Source organism: Bidens hawaiensis, unplaced genomic scaffold (assembly GCF_021521415.1).
Source record: "Bidens hawaiensis isolate Kalapana, Puna unplaced genomic scaffold, B.hawaiensis_p1.1 tig00021540_1, whole genome shotgun sequence".
In the NCBI taxonomy this organism is placed as follows: domain Eukaryota; kingdom Viridiplantae; phylum Streptophyta; class Magnoliopsida; order Asterales; family Asteraceae; genus Bidens; species Bidens hawaiensis.
The window spans coordinates 249,369-276,562 of NW_027493356.1; the positions used below are offsets into that span (position 1 = coordinate 249,369).

A 27,194-nucleotide genomic window follows, 5' to 3' on the forward strand; every position below is an offset into this window, starting at 1 on the left:
AACTTTTATTAAAAATGCTCGCTTTTTGTAATTGGATATCGGTTAACCAATTTGTATAATAACCTAACTTGTTTTATAGGTTATGGTTTTAGACATGTTAAAGCTTGAATAACTAATTTAGAGGCCCAAAAGGAGATCATAAAAAGGATTTTCCTTTAATAGCTAATGAATCACTATAACATAAGCAACAATAAAGCTAAGCCAGTAACATACAGTGAGTTGTGGATACAGCCTTTTTAAGACTTTCTTGTCATTACCATCAAGCAGGTCTTGACGGAGCTTGATGGTGGTTGCATGTCTTGACGGAGCTTCAATCTTGAAAGGTCTTGGCGGTCTCGTATCTTGAAGGCCTTGGATATGACAGTCCGACGGTGGTGGCTGGTTGCAGGTGGATGCCGGCTGATGATATGTATGATGGATGGTGTGTTTGCTTTACAGTATGTATGTTAATTTGTTGAAGTTTATGGATGGTGTGTTTCTGTAAAAAGGTAATATGAGGAGGGAGAGTTTTGAGCCCTTAGATCTTATATATATCCACGGTCTGGAGCAGATCTTGATGGAGCACACGGAGCAAGCCAAATAGCAATGACAGCAATCTTGCGACATGGAGCAATGTCGATGGTGGTGGTTGTCGTCGCTATTGCTCCTAGTCGCCGATATTGGCATCGCCGCTAAAGATCAGATTTCTTGTATTGAGATTTGACTATATAAAGATACAATTATATCACTCCTTCGATTAACTTTTTTTTTTTTTTTTTGTTGACAAAAACAAATAAACTTACAATCATGTACAATATTCTTGGCTAATTATTCTCTAATAATGTGACATGAGCCTGCAACAACAACAGGCTCATCAAACTTTAATAAACCATGTGTGAAAGAGAATTGAATCACATTTCAATAGTGTCATCTACACTGGGTTGACTTATGTGCGTTATTCCGGAAGAGCTTCATCACCGGACTCATGCTTCCATCATCGTAGGAAATCAAGTTCTAGAGGGTCTTTAGACTTCCGTACAACCATCTGGAAACAAATATATTAAAATGAAAAGATAAGGAGAAATTAAGTGGGCAAGTTAATTTAAAATAAGTGATAGAATCTATAGATTAGAGATGGTGTACGTACCCTTGTTTCAAACTCAGATTTCTTCCAAACCTTCAGCATTCCTTCCATCTGTAAACCTTACAAGTTAGGCCACACAAACACACATAGCAAAGTGATATTCTAAATTTAGGATTTGCATTTTTCATACCTCATGTTGTATTGTAATAAGATCATTAATTCCTTGATGGTTAATATCGAGATTGGGCATGTGATTGTCTCCGTAACTCCATCTCTTCATGCTAAGACAAAAGTACACTCTCAAAGACTCCAAAGATGGATATTTGATTATAGAATGGCCAGAGTAGAAGATCTCGAGTTTGGGTAGATAGTAGAGACTAATACGGGTCAAGGGAAACATGATATCTGTATCATGTTTTACCAGTTCAGTTTTACTTCCACTTGTTTGCTCAATTTTACTTTCAGTTGTTTGCTCATCTCCAGTTTCACTTCCACTTGTGAAGAGGTAGGTCCCAGCAGAGCCCAGTTGGACCCGCAAGACTCACCTTGAAGAGGGACGTCTGCGCAAGGGCCAACTGGTTCCGCAGGACCCACCATGCTCAGAGATGAAGACCTTACGCGCAGTACGCCAGCTGTTCCCGCAGGGAAAGCCTCCCAATGGTGAAGTACCCTGCCTGTCCCCGCAGCTGCGGATACAAGCCATCAGGGAAGGCTACCCGCACTAATAGCAAGGCTACACGCACAAGGCACTAACTCAAATAATTCAGTGTCACCTGAAGGAATGAGCAAGGCGGGAATACTCCCGCCCAAATGAGCCAGTCCGTATGCTTCTGGAAGATCTTTTGTACTATACCTGCCAAGGTATGGACAAAATAGACAAGATCTGACCAAAGCAGCCCATGAACCAATCACAGGGTGACAGCTCACCGACAACAGTACGAGGAGCATGCTCTAGTACTGTTTGTCACTATTAGCTGCTGCCTACTCGCCAACCCTTGTCGTGGCACGCACATAGCCTGCAGTTGGTGGAAAGGGAACAGTACACAGCCGGCCTTGTCACTATCAGCCGCTGCCTACCCACCAACCAGCATGGCACGTGCGTAGCCCATAGTTGGTAGAACAGGAATATTATACAGCTGGCTGTACCTGCTTGGAAACCTACCTTCGGCTATAAATACTCCAACACCTTGGAACGGTATTATCATCTCATATCATACCATCATATCTGCTCTAGTCATTTCTCTTAATATACACATATTCAAGAGCAATCTAGTCTGATTCTCACGCCGGAGGGTGGTCACAAGGAGGTACCCCCCCCCCTTCTCAGTGACGAGCTCACGGTGTCTGTTTTGCAGGTCATCAGAAGAACCATCTTTGCCGGACCTAACCCCTCGTGGGAAACATCTATTTAACCCCCAGATTATCCGTAATCTACCCTGGGTCGCTTAGTGTTTCTTCATTGGCGCCATCCGTGGGAGAAAGCTAGAACTAATTCTCAGTTTTTTCAAAACTTCAGAAAAAATGGTTAACGTTACTCCGGTCCCAAGGCCAGTAAGTGACCAAGAAACCCCGGTAACCACAACCCCAGCTACTGGGGGAAACACCGGCGGTTACACAAATTTTACGAACACTACCCCGGTTACCCAAGCCGGGGCAAGTGCAGTAAACAATATTTCACTGGGGTTCACTGATGCCCAGTTGGAGAAACAGACGAGGCTCCCTCGCCAAACACTCGATCAAGGTAAGGCGTGGGCCGAAGCACGTCAGAAGAAATTCCAAGCTGAGTTGGATGAACGCTTGCGTTCACTCCAACAGGCTGACGAATTCGGAAGCACTCGACAACAGCTCAACATGAACAGTGAGTGCGAGTACTCGGACGATGATCGAGAGGAATCCGACACTGACGCGAACCCTCGCCATAGGGTGAAAGGGAAGCGTAAAGAAACGGACTTCCAACCAAGAAGGAATTTCGGAGAAACCTTCAAACCAAGGAACGCGGGGGGAAACCCACGCGACTTCTCCAAAACTTTTAGACCAACTGCTGCAAATGCGGGAACATCCAAGTTTGCAAGGGACATTGCGGAAGCAATCGCTCCGAGAAGTGCCAAACAGATGTCCAACATCGGCACTTATGATGGTCTATCCGACCCAGATGATCACTTGAACAGATTCATAGCGGGGGCAACCGTCAGTAACTGGACGGAACCCACGTGGTGTTACATGTTCCAGATGACGCTGGTTGGAGCGGCCAGGGCGTGGTTTGATCGTTTACCGGTCCACCACATCTATGATTGGGCGGACTTTCAACACAAGTTCAGCCAACACTTCAGTCAACAGAGGAAATATACTGAAGAGCAGTGGAAGATCCTCAACTGCGTGAGAGAGGAAGATGAATCTTTACTAGACTTCATCACTCGCTTCAACTCCAAAAAGCTGAGTCTAGGCAACATAAGTGAAGATCTTGTTCGTGCCGCTTTCATCCAGGGCGCCGAATACCCAGAGCTTATCCGCACGTTGACGGGTAAGGACGGCATGCCATCCACATGGGATGCCATCATGACGGCGGCCAAGCGCTTTGCCGAGACGGAGAAGCAACTGGGTAGGGATCTTCCCCAGAGTACACACCTCTACACGCAGAGGACCAGAGAAAACAATGTTCGGATCGCCCGGCAGAACAAAAAGAGGAAGCTAGGTATTTGGCAATCAAGGGTAAACTTTGACACCTCATCCAGCTCTCGCCCTCTTGTTGGCGGAAGGGATAACACGCACCCTTCAAGCCGAAAACACCGGTGGATGCCACTCACCAAAAGCGTCACGGAGATATTTGCCACCGAAAAACTCCCATGGCCAAAAGCTCCAATGATCCGGCAGCGACCTAATGCGGATCAGAGCAAATCCTGTGACTTCCACGGGACAAAGGGTCACAATACAGAGGAGTGTACATCCTTGAAGGATATTGTTGAAACATTCGTCAAGGATGGAAGACTTGCACACCTTGTGGCATCAATCAAGAATGGAGGAAGGAATGATAACCGGTATAAAGGCAACGGACGAAAGCCCGTTGACATCAGCATCCACATGGTTCATGGCAACATCAGAGGAAGAAAAAGACGAACGACAGAACCATGCGAATGGAAGGAAGCTGAGGTGCGCTTCCCGCGAGTGCCAGGAGGACCCAGCAAGGAAGGCCCTATCGTCATCAAAAGCCAGCTGGGGCATTACATAACTTCCCGCACTCATGCTGACAACGGTGCCTCGTCAACGGTTATGTACAGGCAGTTCTTTGACAAGCTAGACGACGAAGACAAAGAACGCCTGGAAACGGTTTACGCCTCAATGGAAGGGTTCGACGGCAGCACAAACACCCCCCTGGGTATCCTATCTTTCCCCGTCATCCTCACGGACTGGAAATACTCCCGCACAGAAGACGTGGACTTCGTCGTAATGAGGAAGCCACATCACACATACGACATTCTCTTCGGGAGAGACGGGATGGCAAGATTCAACGCCGTGGTATCTTCAGTCCACGGCATGATGGGATGGCCAACTGCTGAGGGTGTAGCGATGATCACTGGTATCCCCCAGGTATGCATCGCATCCGTCTCATCTAAACCCAAACCAAAGATGGCTAAATCAACCATCACCGAACCAGAAAAATGGGCCCTCAATGGCAAATATCCTGACCAGGCTGTTACAATTGGCCCAACAATCACTGATCCTACGCGCACCTTACTCAAACGCTTACTACAGAGAAACGCTGACATCTTCGCGTGGACATCAGCTGACATGACTGGTGTACCTCGAAGTAAAGCAGAGCATAAGCTCAAGTGTGACCCGGCTTTTACGCCAGTCATACAAAAGCGCAGAGTAATGGGGGCGGAACAGGCTAACGTGTGTAGAACCCAAGTCAAGGAACTCCTTGACGCGGGCATCGTACGCGTTAGTAGATATCAAACATGGGTTGCAAATCCCGTTATGGTACCGAAGGCTAACAAACAATGGCGCATGTGCATAGATTTCAAAGATTTAAACAAAGCATGCCCCAAAGATTGTTACCCGTTACCCGAAATTGACCTCAAAGTGGATTCATTAGCACCGTTTCGCCTTAAATGCTTCCTTGACGCATATAAGGGGTACCATCAAATCCACATGGCTGTAGATGATCAGGACAAAACCGCATTTCGGACGCCCGATGGCACATTTTGTTATCAAATGATGCCATTCGGACTTAAGAATGCAGGGTCCACATACCAACGCTTGATGGACAAAGAGTTTCATGCCCAAATTGGAAGAAACTTGGAAGTCTACATGGATGATTTGGTCATCAAAAGCCCTGAGCCAGAAGCGATGTTGAAAGACATCGAAGAAACTTTCAACACGCTCAGAAAGATAAACATGAAGCTCAACCCGAGCAAGTGTTCCTTTGGGATGGAAGAAGGGAAGTTCTTGGGAGTCATTGTTACTAAAGATGGCTTCAGAGCAAACCCTGAAAAGGTCGAAGCCATTATCAAAATGGAATCACCTACTACCATCAAGCAAGCCCAGACACTGAATGGACGCCTAGTCGCACTTAACCGCTTTTTGTCAAACCATGCGGATAGGTCGTTCCCATTCGTGTCAACATTGAGAAACTGTTTAAAGAAAACGCACTTCCGCTGGACACCAGAAGCGGAAGCAGCTTTTCAGGAAATTCGGTCACGCTTGATCGAACTCCCAACGCTCACAGCACCAGAAGCGGGGGAGGAATTAATCATATATCTTTCTGCCACAGATAGAGCAACCGGGGCAGTCCTGCTAGTAGAGCGAAAAGGTATCCAGATGCCTATTTACTATGTTAGCCGTGTCCTAACAGACGTAGAAACCCGGTACTCCACCCTGGAAAAACTAGTCTTAGCACTTGTACAGGCTTCACGCAGGCTAAGACGATATTTCCAAGGTCACCCAATCACCATTCTCACCAACTTCAAACTCGCAAACGTTTTAGGCAAACCCGAGTTATCGGGACGTCTAGCCGAATGGGCAATTGAGTTGGGGGAATATGCGATAAAGTACAAGCCAAGACCAGCTATAAAAGGCCAGGTCCTGGCCGACTTTATTGCAGAAGTCCCCGCTTCGCGGGAGAAAGAGTGCCAGGAGGAGGCTCAACCCCCCCCCCCAGCACAGGACATCAATGATGTCTGGCGACTCTACACTGATGGAGCAGCCAGCAACGAGGGTTCAGGCGCAGGGTTGAAACTAACCAAGCCAGCAGGCCAAGAATACACTTACGCTATTCGACTGGATTTTCCAAGTACGAATAACGAAGCCGAGTATGAAGCATTCTTGGCCGGGCTGAGAATTGCGCGTAACATGGGAGTGAAAAACTTGGATGCCCACGTGGATTCCATGTTAGTAGCCAACCAAATAAACGGAACGTACACGGCCGTGAACGACACAATGGCCCTGTACCTCGCACAAGCAAAAACCCTTATGCGCGATTTTAATGATTGTAAAGTCATACACGTCAAGCGTAGCGAAAACAAATCTGCGGATGCGTTAAGCAAGCTTGCATCATTAGCCTTCACCCATTTGGGAAAAGACATCCGCATTGAACTCCTTGAAGCACCATCAGTCCCGCACAAGGAAATTTGTGTCATCCAAACCGACACAGAAACGTGGATGACACCGATAATAAATTACCTTGCAGCGGGAATACTACCAGAGTCAAAAACACAGGCAAGAAAAATACGTTGTAAAGCATTAAACTATCAACTCATCGATGACATCCTTTACAGACGTAACTTTCTTGGCCCACTCTTAAGATGCGTGGACAACCAAGATGCTGACTACCTTCTAAGGGAAGTACACGAAGGCATCTGTGGAGTACACGCAGGTCCACGCGCTGTTGTAGCTAAGCTAAACAACGCGGGATACTTTTGGCCGGGGATGCATACGGATGCGCTGGCATACATCAGAAAGTGTAGGTCTTGCCAGCTCTACGCACCCAACACGCATCGCCCGAAGAATGAACTTGTTCCAGTCACCTCTTCATGGCCATTTCAGAAGTGGGCCATCGATGTGACAGGCCCATTTCCTACAGCAGCAGGAAACGTTCAGTTCCTAGTGATAGCCATCGACTACTTCACCAAGTGGATAGAAGCTAAACCCTTAGCCCAAACAACCGCAAAACATATTAAAAAATTTATTTGGGAATTTATTATTTGTCGTTTTGGACTTCCACAGACTTTGGTGAGTGATAACGGCACCAACTTTGCTGACAAGAAGCTACAAAAGTGGCTGGAAGAACTTCAAATCACCCACACCTTTACCTCAGTGGCACACCCGCAAGGTAACGGTGAGGTGGAAAGAGCAAATAAAAGCATCGTCGAAGGCGTAAAGAAAAGACTCCTGGAACACAGATCCGGCTGGGTAGACGAAGTTCCACACGTCCTTTGGGCAAACAGAACGCTGAAAAAGGCCAGTACGGGAGAAACCCCGTTCAGCCTCACTTATGGCACTGAAGCCATGGTCCCAGTCAAAATTGGTTTGCCCTCACCAAGGGTCTTGATTCAGCCAGAAGACAATGATGCGGAAAGACGGTTAGACCTTATGCTAACCGAGGAACGCAGAGACTTAGCCGCAGCGCGTGAAGAAAACTACAAGCGACAAATGCAAAAGTACTACAACACGCGGGTAAAACTCTGCAACTTTAATGTAGGAGACTACATATTGCGTAACAACGAGGCTTCAAACCAAGAGCGCCCAGGAAAACTGGCACCGGTCTGGGAAGGACCGTACATTATCAAAGAAGTTTTGGGAAAAGGCGCATACCGGCTCGAAAGGCTCGATGGCACTCCTATCCCAAGAACATGGAACGGAGCTCAATTACGCAAATGTTACATGTAGATCAATTCCAAACTTGTAAAGAAAAGGCCTAGAGCCACTTCTAATGGAAATGATTCTCCTTTTACATTGTGTTGATAGCCTTACCTTTATACTTATGAACTTCCCACACTGATGCCGGTATTCACCGCATAAATATGGGAAGAAGTAAGTCGTTGCGTGTGGAAGGCGGCAAAACCCGCATAAACACATAAAACGGTAAAAATTTCTAAGGAAAACCTTTACGCAGGTCAGCTATAGGTGAAGTTTGGTCATCCCAATAAATGAAAGTGACGGTCCTACCCGCACAATCATGATAGAGGAATCTGAACATTAACCTATTGGCAACCGCGCGTCGACAGGTTAACTTATTCAAAACACTTAGAAAATTTCAAAGGAAAAGATGAGGAAAACTTCCACGCAGGTCAGATATAGGTAAAGTTTAGCCATCCTACTAAGTGAAAGTGACGGTCTTATCCGCACAATCACGAAAGAGGAAGCAAAACTTTAACTTATTATCTGCCACGTTGAAAAGTTAACTTATCTAAGTACTCAAGAAATTGCTAAGTTAAAACAAAATATGCGTGAAATAAACAAGGCAAGGCATTAACAAATAATCTTTATTCCATCAACATTCAAACATTAAAAGAATTGCTGGGTACATACCCGCATACAAGATTAGAAGTCTACAAACATAAAAATCTACTCTAATGGTGGAAAGGGATCTAAAGTATCAAGCTTCAGGACCACTCCCACTTGGACCCGCACCATCAGTAGAGTGTGGCGGTTCAAGGAAAGCTTTGAGGATAGTTAGCTCATCATCAGCAGCAGCAATCTCGTTTACCTTCTCCACCACCGGATGCGGAAAGGCGGCATACTGATTCACTGCTTGGTCATACGCAGCTTCAGTATCCACATTGTAAAGAGGGAAGTTGTAAGGCGGAATGCCTTGTTCAACAAACCCTAGACCAAGCAAGAAGCCAGCCTTTTCCCCATCCTCATGAGAAGCGTTGAGGGCTGCGCTCATCGCATCGTCATATGATGTGTTCGTGAACACCAGATGCACAACCTTAAAACAGAAGTATATCAAAAACTCTTCTAAGTGTAAGGAAAAGCGTAAAGAAATTGTGAAATTGCGCATACCTGCGACAACGCTTCTCGAAGAAGCCATTCCTTGGTAACCAGAGCCTCCTGGAGGGCAGCTTGAGCTTCATTACGGGCGCGTTCGGCTTCGTTCTTTGTAAGGTTGGCAAGCAACACATCTTTGGCTGCAGCCTCTTCGACGCCCTTTAGCTTACGCTCAGTTTAGTCAAGCACCCCCCTCTGGTCCAAGATCTCTTGGAGCTTCTTGGCATCTTTCTTGGCCAAAGCATCATGAGCCTGCTGGAGCCTCTCTAATTTGGCTTTAAGTTCCTCATTCTCGATGCGTAGAGGCTCAGCAACAGCTTCAGCCTTGGTGGCCCTCTCGGTTGCGTTCCGTGCAGTTTCCTTGGCCAACCGAAGCTGTTCGTTAACAGCTTGGGCAGCCTTGGAACGGGCCTCGAGCCGGGCCTGAACTTCAACCTCGAGGGCCTTGAAGGCCTTCTCCTTTTCCGCAGCAACGGCGGCAAGCTTCGCATTCTCCTCCCGGATAGCCCGCGCCTGAGCCACTTCAAGGCTACGCGCCGTCTTTAACTTGTCGTTTTCACGACAAAGTAGCTCGACGCGCGGCTGCATCCGGGCGAGGAGGATTCGGAGCTCGTTGGACAGCCTACCTTCCTGGTAGCTGGCCATGGCCTCCCCCAGCGCACCGCTTGGGGCGGCGTGACGCGCCCATTCGACGCACTCCTCAGCAGTCCGGATGGTCGTTCCCCGGCGGATATTCCACCGAGGAGCGTACACCTCGTTGGAATCACGAACTGCAATAAAACAAAAAACAGTTAAAGAGAGAGAAATGATGAAAGGGATATAGGCCAAAATAACCCTACGCACCTGTAGGGTCGACAACAGGCCGATAGCCACCAAACCCATCACCTGAACCTAAGGGATATCCATCCAAAAGGTCAAGGAGACGGGAAGGAGGCAAGGATTGGCTAGACGCCCCAACCCCAAACGTACCTGAAGGACGGGCCGTAGTCGCAGGCACCGGAGGAGGCATGGTGGAGGCTGCCGCGGTGGAAACCAACGGAGGTGAACTCACCGGAGGTGAACTCACAACCGTGGCCGCGGCTGCGGAAGAACCTGCAAAAGAAATTACCGCCGGCTCAGTGATGGATTCTGTGAAAATGGCACTGACAGCCGGCGGGGATAATGTTACAGCTGGAACCGTTGGCTCAACGGGATGAGCAACTGAACCAGTACTGCAAGCAGGCGTAGCCGCCTGGGTCATTGCCTCGGGTAGGTTGACCAAACCTACCTTCATGGGTCCAGAGCTGCTCCCTCCCGCTCCACTCTGGAATGCCGTAGCATCCACGCCTGCACGAAGACAAGATATATAAGTATAATAGCGGAAAGATATGAAATTAAAGTTATGTACACTTACGGGTCCTTTTGAGCTTGAAGGTGCGAACAGGCGGGGACGAACCCGATGGAGCCGGCCTCTTCGTACCGGTCACCGTCGTCGTCCTGGGCTGCTCGGAGGTGACAGCCGTTTCAACCTCCGGAGCAGTGGTCTCAACACCACCTGGGTTCCCCGCCGCTTCTTCACTCTCGGTCTCCGACTCAGACCGGTTCCCCTGATCGGCAGTGGAGGCAACCTTCGCCTTGCCCTTCCCGCCGACAGCCTTCTTCTTCCGCGCAAGAAAAGGACCATCTGCGGATTCCTCATCAGAAGATGACAAGATTAGAGGAATTCCAGCAGAGGTTTCAGCATTCAGAGGGCGAGGGTTAAATAGTCTTTTACCTGGCCGCGTGGCGCTCAGTATTTCGTGGCCTGGCGGGTAGGCCTCCACAAACCGATCCGCAGTCTGCGCAAGGATGGGCAACTCGTTCTCGTCAAGAGCACGAGTACCCAACCGAGCGGGACCGTCAGCTTCCCGCGGATGCAGGAGGGACTGCAAGTCATTTCCCTCTGAAATAAAAAGAAAAACAGTTAGAAAAAACCTTAAATCAACAAAGAAGACGGAGCATACCGTAAGGGATAAATTTCAAACCGTATTCAAGTACGATGGGAATCTGTGGCGCATCCGCCCCAGCATCCTTCCACACCCTGCTCATACCGAGCATCACCATCCCGGACTCCGGAAAGCGGTAAACCGGAGTCTGGATCCGGGAAATCTTGGAGAACCATTCTGCCTCCTGGTAGTTGGAGGCGTGAAGGCTGGGGAGAGCTCTCCCGTTCTTAAATGTCATCGCTATAGGGACGACACAGGCAGAGATGTAAAAGAACTCCCGCTTCCAAGACCGAAGACTGCGCTCGGTAGCGCAGATCTTCAAACCCTTGATCCGGGTGACCAGGGTATACCAGCCTTGGATGCACCTCCAGGAGTAGAAGGTCATCAGGCGGTCGACGTGGGGATCCACGCCAAGAATGAGGCACACCCACTCAAAATGGCGGATCTTGGCGATCGCCATTGGGTGTACCTCGGTCAGGTGCACACCGTGTCTATCCAGAACACGGTATACAAACTTCGTCAACGGGAACCTAAGATTCCCATAGACGAAGAAGGCGGCATATACCCCTATTTTGCCCTTGGGGGCATCGTACACCGTCTGGTGTGGCTCCGGAAACTCAGGCTCGAACGGCTCGAGCATGAACTTCCGGACGATGTACCGGTAAAGCTCGATGGGAAGAGCACACTGGCATTCGCCAGCAGTGCTCTTATCGTCCTTATCGGACGTAGACGTCGGGTTCTCGACATACAAGTCAGACTCCTCGACGGTAGCTTCTGGATCATGAGTAGACGACATGTTTTGGAGGTAAAGAACGATTTCAGGAGAATGCTCGACAGAAAGTTAGAGTATTCGCCGGAAATCGCTTAGAAGAAGAAGAAAGAAGTGAAAGTGTGGATTACCGTGAACCCTCTCCCCCTTTATATACTCATCGCAATGAATGCGACGAATTTAATGCGGAGGAGAGAGAAAAGAGCTGGTGCAATGAAACTATGACACGTGGAAAAAGCAAGCCGGCAACAGCTGTTGACGGGACGCGCGCCGTAAAATCCGCACCCACGCGCCCGAAAAATCGCGCCCACGCGCCTGAAAAAGCGTCTGGAATGACCATATACTGTCACGTCGCCATAACTTCCTGCACGTCCTGACACTGTCAGAAGAAACCGTCGGACGACGTTTCAACAGTTTGGACTGTTCTTATCCTTTCACCAACTCTTCGAATTTCAAAAAGATTCAAAAAGATTCAAAAGTAAGCGGGACTATACCCCTTACCGTGGCAACCAAGTAACTATAAGACAGGTGCGAGTACAGTGTCAAGGCAAAACCCTTCACATACTTAGCACCCGCAGGGAATGGACGCCAAGAATACCTTGGAAGTAAGATAAACTATAAGACGAGTGCGGGTACAGTGTCAAGGCGAACCTTTTCACATACTTAGCACTCGCAGGGAATTGAAACCAAGAAGGATCTTCTGGGCCATGCTTGCGGAAAGGGAAATAACATCCCCGCATAGCGGGAACGTTGAGAACTAGATTGTTTGAAGCTCCAGGATGGAATTGGTTCTTTAACATAATTGATCACTATGTTTAAAACTACCGAAACCTCGTGGAGAATCTACACAAGTGAAACTCAACGTTCCTGACTTGCGAGGAGGTTACACACCTACCCGCATCATACCCAAAGATCAAGCAGAAAAGTCGGGAATTTCTGCACGTGACATTAGGGAAACCGCGGGAAGAATCCCCACGGACAACCTTAAAACTAAATCCTTTTCAAAACCCATTGCTTAAGTCCAAAGTCCACCTCACTTATTAACAATTCATGAGAAGAACATTGGACTAGGGGGATTTGAAGAGGTAGGTCCCAGCCGAGCCCAGTTGGACCCGCAAGACTCACCTTGAAGAGGGACGTCTGCGCAAGGACCAACTGGTTCCGCAGGACCCACCATGCTCAGAGATGAAGACCTTACGCGCAGTACGCCAGCTGTTCCCGCAGGGAAAGCCTCCCAATGGTGAAGTACCCCGCCTGTCCCCGCAACTGCGGATACAAGCCATCAGGGAAGGCTACCCGCACTAATAGCAAGGCTACACGCACAAGGCACTAACTCAAATAATTCAGTGTCACTTGAAGGAATGAGCAAGGCGGGAATACTACCGCCCAAATGAGCCAGTCCGTATGCTTCTGGAAGATCTTTTGTACTATACCTGCCAAGGTATGGAAAAAATAGACAAGATCTGACCAAAGCAGCCCATGAACCAATCACAGGGTGACAGCTCACCGACAACAGTACGAGGAGCATGCTCTAGTGCTGTTTGTCACTATTAGCCGCTGCCTACTCGCCAACCCTTGTCGTGGCACGCACATAGCCTGCAGTTGGTGGAAAGGGAACAGTACACAGCCGGCCTTGTCACTATCAGCCGCTGCTTACCCACCAACCAGCATGGCACGTGCGTAGCCCATAGTTGGTAGAACAGGAATATTATACAGCTGGCTGAACCTGCTTGGAAACCTACCTTCGGCTATAAATACTTGAACACCTTGGAACGGTATTATCATCTCATCTCATACCATCATATCTGCTCTAGCCATTTCTCTTAATATACACATATTCAAGAGCAATCTAGTCTGATTCTCACGCCGGAGGGTGGTCACAAGGAGGTACCCCCCCTTCTCAGTGACGAGCTCACGGTGTCTGTTTTGCAGGTCATCAGAAGAACCATCTTTGCCGGACCTAACCCCTCGTGGGAAACATCTATTTAACCCCCAGATTTTCCGTAATCTGCCCGGGGTCGCTTAGTGTTTCTTCAACTTGTTTGCTCAATATCGCTTCCAGTCGTTTGCTCATCTCCAGCCGAAATGATAGCCTTCAAACACATACAATGACTAATATCCAATTTTCTCTGATTGACAAGCCCGTGTGCTACACTTATAGGGAATAACTTTAATAAGGAAGGGCAACTATCAATCGTGATACTCGTAACATTACGAAAGCTTATGTATTGATGTGGGCTATCACAAAGAAGCTCCAACCTTTTTAGAAGTGTCAACTCAATTTCTTCTACTTGGGAAAAACACTTTTCCTTTGTGTTCTTTGGACTAAGTTCATTCGAGGTTAGCATTGCATCCAAGTTGTGTGTCTTCACCAAGCTTCTAACATCATTACAATCGAGCATTTGAATGTACTTTAATTCATTGAAACCTCCTTGATAAAGGCCAGGTACCATGTTATTCCAAGCATGTGTTGCATAAAAATCTAAACATTCACTTACCTGAATCAAATTCATAATTGCTTTCGTGAAGGGGAAGTTGGTATATCCAATTCGCAGGGTGCGTTTACAGCGAAGGGTATTAGGCCAGGTAAAGTTCCTAATGTGAAATTCTATCAAAGTTTCAAAATGGAAATCTTGGGGAATATAATGCAATTGAGGTACGGTTAAATATAGAATTTTGAGTGACCTCAATTCACTTAGTTCCCCTAGAACTTTTCCATCCTGTAACTCAACATACAACTCTTCTAACAGATTGAGCTTTGATATAACACATGGTCTTATAGAAACTAGTTTTTCGCATTTGTAAACATCTAGCACCCTTAAATTGGTCAATTGACCGATCTCTTCAGGAATATCTGTAATCCTAGTACTTCTAAGCTTTAGAATCTCAAGCCAGGTTAACTCCCCGAGTATAGAAATCTCATTGAGAGATTTATTTCCACTTAGATCTAGCATGCGGAGTTTCATAAGCTTCTTTATTGATTGTGGGAGAGATGAAATATTGTTACCCGACATATCTAAAACTTTAAGTTTTTTCATGCCTTGAAAGAATTCATCAGGAACAGTCGAAAGTTCATTGTTTTGTGTAAGGAAAGTATCAAGGTTAGAGAAATCAAGTTCATGATCAGGAAGCTTACAGATTTTATTTTTCATGAGTGATATTTTTCTGAAGCTTTCTACATCGTCTCCTGGTTGCCATTCTCTCAATCCTTTTCCAGACTCCACCAAAAACTTATCATCAACATTACATGTAATGAAGAGTGCCATATCACGATAAAGGTCGTGCATTTTAAATGATTCTTTTTCTTTAGATGATCCTTTACGAAAGACAAATTTCTTCTCATACAATAATAACAAAGATGATTGAAGGGACTCAAGAGCCAGTTGAATTCTATCTTTTGCATCCTGAATACTATGGAGATTATTAAATATCCCTAGAGCCACTGCATAATATGCCAACTTTTTAATGTCAATGTTGCTATCTTCTGGGTACATACTACAGAATAAGAAGCACCATTTAGCTACTTTACTTTCTAGATAGTCATAGCTTAGCTTCAATTGCATTATTCCTTTTCTTTTATAAGGAAGATCCTCATCAATTGGATCTTGTAGTCTATGAAGCGCTGCCTCCCAAATTTAAATTTCTTTGTTTTTCAAAGCGTTTCCAACAGCTTGAACAAAAAGTGGCAATCCATCGCATTCATATACAATCTTCAATGCAACTTGTTTTAATGTATAGTCCCATACACTTTTACCAACCACATCTGCGAAAAGGTTCCATGTTTCTTCTTCTGGCAAAGGATTTACCAGAATACACTTTTGAGCATTCATTGCGTCACATACATCTCTACTTCTGGATGTAAGCAAAATATTGCAATTCATGTAGTCACTCCCGCATGGAATGCCCACCTCCCCTAGCTTCAATTCTTCCCACACGTCATCTAGGATGATAAGAACCTTCTCTCCCTTATTTATTCTCCTTGCCGCTACTTGAACATTTTCTCTAATCATGTTTGCATCAATTGTTTGTGAGACGGCTATAAACACAATATCTGCAAATTGATTCTTCATTCTTGCAGCAACTTCACTTGCTAGTGTAGTTTTACCTACACCTCCTAAACCATTGATTCCAACTATTTGTATCTGGTCATCTTCTATAGCTTCAATGATCATTTTCAAGGTTGACTTTTGGGTATTGATATTGTCAAGATTTTTTCTTTGGTAGAGGTCTACAAATCTTGGGGCGGGTGAAGGGAGACACGAGCTTCAAAATCCTTACCTGAAAATGATATTACCTCCTTTAATCTCTCATTCTATTGATAAACAATATATATATATATATATACAAACTAGGTGTCAACAATCAAGGAGAAAAATCGGGAAACAAATATCGTATAAGAAATACAAAATATACAACATATATTGTAACGTTAATAGGCCCTCGCAGGGATGGTCGGATGCCCAAACTGGATTTAAACCTCTGAAAAAGTTGTTGGGGAAGAAGATCTTTAGTGAAGATTTCCACATATTGGTAATTTGTGGGAACTTGCAATACACGAACAAAACCAACACGAACCTGTTCCCAAATGAAGTGAATATCAATTTTCACATGTTTGGTTCGCTGATGATGTACCGGATTTTGATTTAGCACAAGGCCGGAATGTAATCACAATTTGCGATAGTCGTGTATTTGGTTGATAGGTTTAAACCTTATAAAAGCATTTTACCTTGTTTCATAGTTTAAAACAGTTTTGACTATTATAACATATAGATCTTGGTCTCCATGTTTGATTCTTTTTAGAAGTTACGCTTCTTCACTGTGAAGAAATATTCGTTTTATCCAAAACCTTTGAATGAAAAGCTTATGTTATTCATGAAGCTTTTCAAGATTTGTAAGGCCAAAGAGTTGTGACTTGCGATATCAAATTACGAAACTCGTTATATATTAATGGTCACGTTAATAATTAAAACCGACGAGGAAACCAGATATAAGACGAGAGCTTCGGTGCATGTGTTTAGCTTCAACGGGAGATCTTCTAGTTTGTTTGTATTGTGCTAGGCTATATAAAGGAAACTTGTTTTCTATTTTAGTGTGTGTTTTGTAAGGTGTTTTCAACCACCCAAGGGGAGCTCACCTTCGGTGAGGTCGGTTCTTTGTTATCAATATAAATATTTTAACCGACAACGAGATCGTTCACTATCTTTATTATGTTTATTATTTATGTTCAGTCGTTTGATTTACCACACCCGTCTCGAAAACCATGTCAAGAGCAAAACCGTTCGGTGGTCGTTTTGGGACCTCAAGATTTAACTATACCTCCACTAGGGTCTTAGCTTGATAATGAATTCACTGATGTATTAATCGTTACCCTATCAAACTTAAAGACTAGCTAAATGATCGGTTTTCGACTTAATGATCTGGCATAACAAGAAGTATCAGGATGTTTGCAAATTAGCACGGACTTCGAGGCTCAAGAACACGACGCATGGGCTCAGGAACAGTTATCGAGAATAAACGCTCAGAATTTAGTGCTTCAGATGAGCACCCGAATGGCCTTATTTATTGTTGGATCCGTGAACCTTCAGCAGACAGCAGACAGGCGGGTAAACTGGCATTGGACTGGCGGGTAGACCGGAAGTGGTCCCCCGCTTTATTTGTTTATGCCATTAGACACATGTCAAATCATGTCAGTCGATGGTTCGTTGGCTGCACCGGCGACGATCTGCCATGACACATTGGGTCATTGACACATGTCGTACTCTGATAAATCATTATTGTTATGTGTCACGCCGAGATTAAATTCTTAACCGGATAAACGCCTAATAGACCGTCCCGAGTTGGGATAGCAGTCCACCATGCCAAGTTTGAAAAAATTAAAATTTAAACCCTAAACTTTGGTTTAATAACTAATTGGCCCTTGATCTGTTACGAATAAAAATGGCCATCAAGAGATCAAAGAGCTAAAGATAGAGAAGAAGAAAAGAATCACAAAGAATGAGGAATTAATCTCAAAATTATTAGCCACTTCATTACATTCCTCGTTCGTCTATTTAACGAATTAGCATAATACGAACATTACACTTTTACACTAATGCCCCCAAGGTGGCCTAGAGGAAGCCAGTTGTGACCAACGTGGCTGTGACCGACGACGACTCAGAGGTAGCCCACAAAGTGGTGGCCTGGAGTAAGCTAGTCGTAACCAACATGGACACTCGCCCTAAGAGGGTCTATTGTTACGAACTGAAACCATTGCAAGGTATGGAAATCGTCCCACATCGGTCGTATGGGCAACTGATGTGGGATTTATAAGCCAAATGAGTTCCCACTTCCCACACCCATCATACTAGTCTTTTGGGTTGAGTTCTTTTGTTTGACTTGTAACATGATCCTTGAAAGCTAATATGGTATGAAATTTTCCTGATGTTACATAGGTGGACTCAATCTTGAGAACACAAACAAACAGTCCGTGTGACAATGTTCCATATATCCACTATAGGACAATAGCCTTTCGGTGACCATGAAGCGTATGTTGGATCATCTTTGGCCGGCATTAGGGTACCAACAACATGATTGATCACTTCATAGCCACGTGTTTGAAGCATAAATAAAGATGTAACCCATGACAAATACGATACATTTGTACCATCCAGCACACTAATTTGGTGTTTGATGTTTGTCGGTGTGTTTAGCGGGTGAAGGGCGTGAGGAGGCTGAAATCTTGGGATCTTTGTCTGTCTTTAACAATAAAAAAAGAGGAAGAGCTTGTGATGATTGCATGGTTGAAGCTAGGGTTAATGATGAAGATGGTGGTTGTTGGTAAAGAGCTAGTGTTGCTCTGATACCATGAAAGCGGTATTTGTTCTTATTCTATTGATAAACAATCTATATATACAAATTAAGTCACAACAATCAAGAAACAAATATTATCTAATATATACATATATTGCTTAATATTACCGTCTCCTTGGTGCTGCCGAAGTAAAGAAATTTTTTTTGTTGCCGTCTTACTGTAGCGAAGGAGGGTGCCCAAATTGACACACAATTGTAAGTTGAAGCATGTCTTCTTGGCTTCAGCTTCTTCAATAAGAAACTGTGTGGCATCTAATATTTCAGCACGTGCTTTCTCCATCCACTCTTCGACGCCTTCCAGGAGACGCTCCCCTTTAGATTTAGCCAAATCTATTTGTTGTTGAACCCTTCCCTTCATACCCGATAGCTTTTCAACTTCGTTTTTTAAATTTTTAACATTTTCAGAATAATTCCAAATGTAGCTTATCTCTGTTTTAGCCACACCACATAAGTAGCCAATTACTTTTACGACTAGGGAACTAACGACCTCGCTCATTCTTTTTGGATGGTTTAGAATTTTGATGGAAAATAGTTTAACCAGGAAACCATGACACGAATTATCATTTGATGGATGAAGAAGATGGGTTTTCTATTAATGGTACACAAAATTAATGGAAATAATGGAGCTGTAATATGTATTTGAAAAAAAAATGATATCAAACAATTATAGAAAGTGTGAGAGAGGGAGTTGGTATATGTATCATTAAAGATATGAACTTGAAAGAGAAAAACGAAACAAAGAAATAAAAAAACAAATTTTTAAAAGAAAGATAGAATGCGAGATGAATTTAGAATTGTGTTTAGAGAACCTTAATACTATTTTTTTTGTTTAATTAGACGTTTGATCATTGCACAAGGAAAGAACTTAAGCTTTAGGGTGTAAGAAGACAATATAAGGGATATATTAGAAAGAGAATATAAATATACCCGTTAAAATTTTATTATTGTGGGCACCCTCTCAAATCCTGTCTTGTGTTTAACTTTAGGTATCAAAATTTGAAAGAATAGATAAAAGATATATCATTTTCTGTTAACTTCATAATAATTGAATTAAAAGTCTTTACAATACATAACTTTTTAACGGCTTAGTTCAACTTGCATGTCCATGAATGAAGCTCCTACATCAATCCTCGTTACCCGAGTTCGAATCCTTTTATAGTGGTGTTCTCCTCAATAAGTCGCATACACTTCTGAGAATAGGGCGATTGTATCTCTTTTTTTCTTTTTTGATGATTTGAACTACGAAATGCTGACATATTAGATGACGATGTTGTATAATGGTTTAGTTTTTGTTTTTGATTTATATAACATTAAATAATGTACATGTATTGTTGTCTTTCTCTGTCTTTTTAATGATGTATGTTTATTTGTTCTATACATTTAAAAATAATAACAAAACACTTTAGTGAGTTTTTTTTATATATTTTTTAGTATTTAATGAATTAAATTAAATCTTTTTGAGCTTTTATAAAAAATGCTCAACTTTAATAACCGGATCAGTTAACCAGTTTGTATAATAACCTAACCAGGTTATGGTTTTAGACATGTTAAAACTAGAATAACCGCTTGTGTTTTACCGTATTGACCGATAACCGCTTCGGTTAATAACTGAAAACCCATAACCGATTAACCTTTATTTGCATCTCTTATGACACAAAGGCTAGTATTTCAAGTGGGTTCGAGTTTGTGTATGATTTGGGGTTTGCGAAATTTCGGATGAATTTTTGCTACATTTGTTTTCATTTGGGACAACGATTCAACCGTTTCAGAGGCCCAAAACGGTTTGTAAAATGTGAGGTCGTTTTCTTAAAAAAAAACTCCCTTTTTTAACATTGTACTTACTATTTATTTATCTTTGGCATAGAACAACAATAAAGTAAAAAATACTAATAGCTAATGAATCACCAATAACATAAGCAACAATTAAGCCAAGTCTTTTTAAGACTTTCTTGTCATTACTTTTACCTACTAGGAATTTATGAAACACATCTGTTTGCAAGCAAAAATGAGATCTTTCATTTTAATCTACTTTCAATATATACATCTTTCTACTTTCAATACCTTATTTGATTTGGGTACTTCCATCATTGTTGTCATCATGACTTTTATGCTTTTATATTTATGTCTCAGCTGATAAAACATCATTTCACAATCATCAGATGATACACAAAGATAAACACGTATATCTTTGGGAGTGCTTTTCTTTTTTGCTTTTTCCTTTTTAGAGGGGCAAAATGTCCAAAATGCCCCTCCAGAAGCATCTAAATGCTTCTGGAGAGGCATTTTGGACATTTTGCCCCTCCAAAAAGCAAAAAATAAAAACACTCCCAAACATGCACATAAATTTGTATAATGTTTTACAAACTTTGATTATAGTTCATTTGGGTGGTGACCCAAACTTACACAAAATCAACTTCAGTTTTCTTGTCCTCAAGCCAACACAATACTTGGCATGCAACCACGTCCAGCAAAGTGGCAGGTCAGGTCAAAACGGGTTCAAAAACAAAATGGGTTCAGGCCAAAATCAATAAACATATAGCTAACATACTATTTAACAGCACAAAAATTTGAACACTGCAATGAGTGAAGCTATTATGTCTAGACTTCTAATATAAAAGTCAAACCTGAAACCTTAATATGTAGATAATAATAATATCTATTTAACACTTATTTACAACACTTCAATACTTCTCTAACATGTCACGAGCCACAATGAGTTCTAACATGTTTCGAAAGTGAGCGCACTAGTGGTGAAATAAAAGTTTCAAGGTACGCTTGACTAACCACCACAACAAGAGATAGTTATTGATAATGCCTTCTAAATAATTTACTTAAATGGTTGTTCTAGAAATTAAAGCTTTTTTTTACACCATCCAATATTTTATTTATATATCTAATTATATCTATATAATTGTCTACTACGAAATCTTAAGTGTCGTTCTCAGATTGTTCTCCTCATTCTCTAAAGCCACCAGATTGTTTGATTTCTAAATAAAGGTTCTCATGCATTTGACCCAAATTCGCGAGTATGGTTCTCATCAAACCCGGATTATCTTTAAATGGGTTATAACATCTCATTTATTTATGAAACTCTTTCATAATCAAACAATAATTTTTGCGGGTCATGGGTCTCACCAAACCCAAATAACTCCTAAACGGGTTATAACATCTCATTTATTTGTGAAATAACCCCTTAATCATCAAAGAATAATTTTCACGGGTTATGGTCTTACCAAACCCTAATAGCCCTCAAATTGGTTATAAGATCTCATTTATTGGTAAACATTTTCATCATTAAACGCTAATTTAATTTATCTCCTTTACATATTTTCTGTTTCTGGTCTATCATCTCGGTTAACTTCCTATACTACCCACCATTGTCAGCTATATCAATGTCCCATTTTTCATTAGACAAATATCTGTGTTCATATTTGTTCATAAAAAATCAACATGCACGTGTCCGTTTATGTTTGTTCATTAAAAATCTAAAAAACCTACACATCTCAATTGAAAAAACTCAAACGCTAAAAAATATAATAACAAACTAATATATATGTATTAAATTAAAACAAAACTACGTTAAAAAATAAAATAAATCATCATAAAATAGCAAAACAATTAAAACAAAAACTTAAATAAACTCCCGTAATACGGGAGGATCAAACTACTATATATATAATAGCTTTATGATTTTCACGAATTTTGTATCAACTTGAAAAATTATAATTATAATTCTATAAACTTTTGACAATTTTCCAACCTAATACAATTGGTGTAAATATAACACCCGGATCCTATGAGGGCATTGAACAATAATCAATATGACTAGAATAGCAAATTTCATCCTTGATGTCTACCCTTGTACCTTCGAGCAACCCACACGTATAAAAACAAATTTAACGCACTAATCGTAGCCAGTATCGCATAATAATAATCAAGTTTACCTTTGTTAAGATCATCTCTTAACCACCCGCCCTCACCTGTTCCGGTGACCCGCTCAACGATTTTAACAAGCGCGGTGTTTACCCAACTCCCAATCCCGATCTCACTCAAAAACAACGCCCCACAGACACTTTTCATACCATCGGTCGCTTCATCATAAAAGAACTCCAATTGTCCAACATAGGTGAATGACTCAGCCCCACCCAGTATAAAAAACTGTGGGACCAACCAAAACACGGATAAACCCGACGGGTTTGCGTGGGTCCTACGCATGTGTTCGATTACCGAGGCCGAGGCAAGGGAAAAAATGGAAATGAACAAACCAAGCCCCATTCTTTGTAATGATGTGAGGCCCCGATGGTGCTTTGTTTTCCGTTTTATGATTGGGACTACGAATTTTTCGTAAATGGGGACGGTGGCAAACGCGTTTATGACCGCGAAAACGTGCATGGAGCCCGGTGGGATGATGAAGTTGGGGCCGAGGTGTCGGTCCAAGATTTTGGATTGGGCTAAGAAGAAGGTAGATTGTTGGGCTAAGGAAAGGGAAAGGGCTATGGTTGAGACCCAAACCGGGAAGACACGTACGAAGGTTTTTAATTCTTCTACCTGTGTTACAGTGCATAGTTACCATCGGTCGGTTATGTCAGTTAACTCGGGATCTTGCATTACTGCTGCTTTGTCCAGGAATCTGAAAACGAAATTATTAATCACCAGTTACATTATTATTTAAACAATCTAACTAGTTTAAACTGCATTAAGTATAGGGGTGTTAGATGGGCCGTGTTTTTGGGTTGGTTGGTCAAACCCGAACACAAACCCAGAACCGTGCCAGACTTATGAGCCCGAACACGACAAAAACCCAAAACAATGTCACACATAAGAACCCAAACGTGAGACGAGTAATCACGAGTTAATACAAAAACGACCCACTTAGCTTGATTTTTTTTTATTATTTTTTGCAAATTAATACTATAAAGTATCACAAACTTATAACAAAAAAATCCAAAATGTATAAGAAACAGTTATGTTTAATCTATATAAAATATACTAATTTATTTTAACATATGATTTAACTATAATAAAAAATCTACAATATTAGACTTAGACAAAGTGTTTGCAGGCCAACCCAACCCGACCCGGCCCGTACCAAAGCAAGAACGATAACCTGTACTGAGGAGTACGCGAGAGCTTTCTTGCACCCAAAATATCAGACTCTTCAGTAGCAACCTCATAAAGCTTAACTTCAGGACCAACTTGAACACCTTTAAAATGATTTTTAACAGCAACCACAACCACCTGAATAAATCTTGTAAAAACACTCCCCATGGGCTTTTTATACCGGTACCTCGGAAACCCGGCTGCCAAAATCACAACCGATGCAAACATGATGCCGGTCGGTAGCCCGAACCCCCACGCGTACCCTTTCTCCTGTTCTATATACACCATCACGGTCAGCCCTAACAACGCCCCGACTTTAATCGATAAGAAAAAAAGGTTGAAAAAGGTGTATTTGTATGAGAGTTCTTTTGGGTCGTTTTCATCGTGTTGGTCCGCCCCGAATGAGGGGACGTTGGGTTTGACCCCACCGGTTCCCAGGGCTACTAGGGCTAGGGCTGAGTAGAGAAATGCTGATTGGCCCGGGGTTGCTAACGAGCAGTTTGATATTTCGGTGTCGCAAGAGGGGCGTAAGGTGGGTACTGAAGCCGAAACGGTTAACATTATCATTCCCTGGTTATAGGAAAAGAAAAACAAAAGTTGTCATCAATGGGTGAAATTAGTTTGCTCTAACTCAGACTTACTTTAAATAGTGTAACACAAACACGACCCGTTTAACCTTTTTATTTAACGAGTAAAACGGGTTGTAATCAGGTAGGAGGGTTGCAAGAAATGGGTTAACAGGTCATAAACAGGTTTGTGGGTCGGTCCATTTTGATTAAACGGATCGACCTACCTAGTTAAGCGGTTAAATATGTCAAACCGAACATGGCCCGTTTAATCAAAAAGGATGACCAGATTAGTTAAACGGTTAAATATGTGAAACCAAACATGACAAGTTTAATTAAACCCCTAACACGTCCAATTTTATTGTACATGTTAGAATATAACATCCCAAAACCTGATTTTCATATAGAGGAATTTGCAATGGCAAACTCTAATGAGATGATGATTTTATTTTATTTTTTGTATTAAATCGGTTAATATGTTGAAACATCCAAACGATTTACAATGAAGTGGCAGGTAAGCGGGCAACAAGCTGCGCCGCAACCCCCTTTTGGATAGCAAACCCAATCCTACTAAAAACAAAGTTTCGATTCTTATGGGCCGATACGTTACTATGCACAACTTTCTGAACCCTATTCAAAAGGTCCACGACATCCGGGGCTAAGAAACCAAAAGTGTCAAAGGCAAAGGGGATAAACACGTGTTGACTCTCCAAACAAGCTCTCTCGTGTTTAGCAAATGGTAATTTGTAAAACTAACGCAAACAGTAGTAGTGCAAACTATATATTTATATTTATTAACGGACGTATATTATTGGTGGGATTTCTAACGGGTATGGTTTGTCTTATTATTTAAAATGAAACAACTAATTCTGACAAATTATAGTATAAATTGGAGTCATAGTTACTTGTTAACATATATATATAGCAACATACCAAACACTGAAAGGCCAATTTTGGAAGATAATATTTTTCTATTTGGCATATTATTAATTAATTATAGGGTTGAGTTATTTTACAAAGGCCAACAAAAATGAGAAGTGTGAGAAGCCAGACATGTGTCAAGTACAGACAAAAAAGGGTATAAAAGTAATAGTACACAAAATTAAAATATTAAACCCTGAATCCTTTGCAATAATTATTTGCATATTTTATTAAACCGAATAAAGTAAGAAGGGACTTACGACGAGGTAGACGGCAGAGGAGAGGATAACGGTGAGATAACGGCCCAAATAAGCATCAGCAAGGAAAGCTCCGAGAAGCATAAGCAGATACGTGGCTCCCACCCAATCACTGACATGAGTAGTAGCATCCGGCAGCGACTCCTTCATCTCTTTGGTCAAATACAACACTAGACTCGCTGACACCGTAAATGCTGACAGCCTCTCCGCTGCCTCATTGGCTGCCAAAAGAAGTGTATTGTTAGGATCCTCGGTTCGGTTATAACAAAACACTCGCAATAAAAAGAAAAAGAAGTGTATTCCAACCCAGATGAATTTCGTTCCGACCCAACCCCTTTTTAATCTGACCCTTTCTTAATTTGACCCGTTTCGACTTCTGGCACGTTTGCCAGTCCCAACTAAAAGATGCACAAATCGGGTTTTTCAAATACCTGGGTTCGGGTACGACCGGGTATTGGAAAATCGGGTATTGGTAATACCCGGGTCGGGTTCGGGTCCGGGTCCAGGTATTGTCTCTAAAAACTATACCATGAGCATCAGGTTCGGGTCAGGTATAGAACCGGGTATTCGAATACCCAATTTTCGGGTATAAAAAAAACCCTATTTTCGGGCTTTTTTTCCGAGTATCTTTCGGGTATAGATTGAATTTTTTAAAAGTTTGCACTTTTTAGGGGTATTTTCGGGTACTTTTCATGTATACATCGAGTATTTGAATACCCGGTTTCGGGTATTAGAAAAACCGGTTCCGAGTATGGAAACGGTTCGAGTTTTCGGGTATTACCGGGTACAAACCGGGCCCTGTTCGGGTTTTAGTATCGAAATGCATACCATATCCGTACCCTACGGGTAGGGTCGGATACAAGTTCAGGTATTAAAAACCCGGGTATTAAAAATACTGGTTCCTGGTTTTTATTTCGGGTTCGGGTTTTTTGTGCACCTCTAATCCTAACCGTACAAGATATGATTATTAGGGGAATGTTAACATACAAACGAAATTAACGTGCTAAACGTGAGAATCAAGTACAATAATTATATATACAAATAGAGTAATTATGTAATTACTCTATTACGTAATTACACTGCTTGATTCTCACTTTATATCTGACCGACTGACGGAAGAATAATAATTTGAAAATAAAGTGTACCAATAATAAAGGGAGAAGCTCTCCATCCGCCGGTGCGGCGTTTATCGGCGATCCTGCCTCTGAAATCAACGCTTCCATTAGTAACCAGATCCATCGACGCAGAGATTGAATCTGAATAGGAAGCAGCACTCGTTGGATCGGTGGTGTCAAGTAACTGATAATTGTTCATGGCAGCCTCCTTAAATAAATTATAAAATTAATTAATGTGTGGATACAGGTGGGAATCGGATTGAATGTTTTCTTCCTAATTCAACTCATGATTTTGTCTTGATTCTTAAATGTCCGGATACAATGAAACTTCAAAATCAGCAGTCAGAGAAATTAAATTGTTGATGTAAACATATATATCAAGCTAGACTTTAACAACTTTTTTATCCGTAAATAAAATCAAACGAGATATTTGCAAGTCAATTTTTAGTTTTATTATTCAAAGAAGCTACGGAGGAGCCTAAATATTGAAAACTCACTTAATTTAATTTCAAAAACCTACTTAATTAAAACCCACTTAAATTTTAACTTATCTCCTACAACCACCACCGCCCACCGCCACCCACCGCCACCACCTTGCCGG

The 27,194-nt window shown here is 42.6% G+C and overlaps 2 pseudogenes across 1 annotated transcript; both read right to left on the reverse strand.

Annotated features, from left to right (window-relative positions):
- Positions 1 to 973: 973 nt before the first annotated feature.
- On the reverse strand, positions 974 to 19,130 carry LOC143563866 (putative disease resistance protein At4g27220; annotated as a pseudogene).
- A 3,222-nt stretch (positions 19,131 to 22,352) lies between these two features.
- On the reverse strand, positions 22,353 to 26,980 carry LOC143563853 (protein NRT1/ PTR FAMILY 8.1-like; annotated as a pseudogene). Its single transcript, XR_013140737.1, has 4 exons — positions 26,624 to 26,980; positions 25,482 to 25,699; positions 23,742 to 24,304; positions 22,353 to 23,264 (listed from the first exon to the last, which is right to left on the reverse strand). The product of XR_013140737.1 is annotated as a protein NRT1/ PTR FAMILY 8.1-like (transcript).
- Positions 26,981 to 27,194: the final 214 nt, after the last annotated feature.